Consider the following 895-nt stretch of genomic DNA (forward strand, 5'->3'; position numbering starts at 1 on the left):
AAGCCTGAAATACTTTCACTTTTTTTCTTGGGGCTACTCATACCCTCTTAACCCTTATCTAGTTGGAATACAAGAAAATAGGGTGTCATAAATCATGTAGAAAAAAATCTACAGAGATTTTCGCGGATGACGGGATCATTTTTTGTGAAAAGGTGTTTTTAGGATCACTTATCTCTATAGAAAATTAAGCTTGAAATACTTTCTTTTTTCTTGGACCTATTCTTACCCTCTTAACCCTTGTCTAACTGGAAAATAGGGTGTCATAAATCATAAAAGAGAAGAAATAGTCATGGAAGATCGAATAGTTTTCCTGAGATAGAAGATAAGGTGTCTTCAACATCATATCCTAGTCTGGTCTTGCGATTTTTCAGATAAATTCCTGTGATTTATAAGAGTGGTCATACAGTTTCACACATTTTTTGCTCTTGCTGAATATTCCCTCTGAGTCATATAGCTTTTAAATCTGCTGATCAGATAACAGAGTAGAGTGCATATTTTTTTCCAGAGGGATTAAGCATACCCCGCCGACAATTTCCCAATCGATGACCCTTTCAACTAATGAACCTTTTAACTTTTATGATTCGAAAATTGAGGTGGTTTACAGATTTTTTGATGGACTTTGGAGTTCTCTATATACCCCTAATTCCCCAACTAATGGATTTTTCAAACTGTATAACTCAGATATTGGTGTTGTACGGATTTTTTTTTTTTTGAGAGGGTTGACCCAAAAAGGTTCATCTATCTCGAATCAATACCGTTCGCAATAAACCCCTAATGATCCCCCTAGGAAGGATAGGTATTTTGGAAGATCATGTGCTGTAAAAAATGTGCAACTACTCAAAAACTGGATGATGATGAGAACAAAGACTGTACGATCGGTTGGTCGATCCCTGGA

Source organism: Diachasma alloeum, unplaced genomic scaffold (genome assembly GCF_001412515.2).
Source record: "Diachasma alloeum isolate Michigan unplaced genomic scaffold, Dall2.0 Dall_scaffold_00942, whole genome shotgun sequence".
NCBI classification, from domain to species: Eukaryota; Metazoa; Arthropoda; class Insecta; order Hymenoptera; family Braconidae; genus Diachasma; species Diachasma alloeum.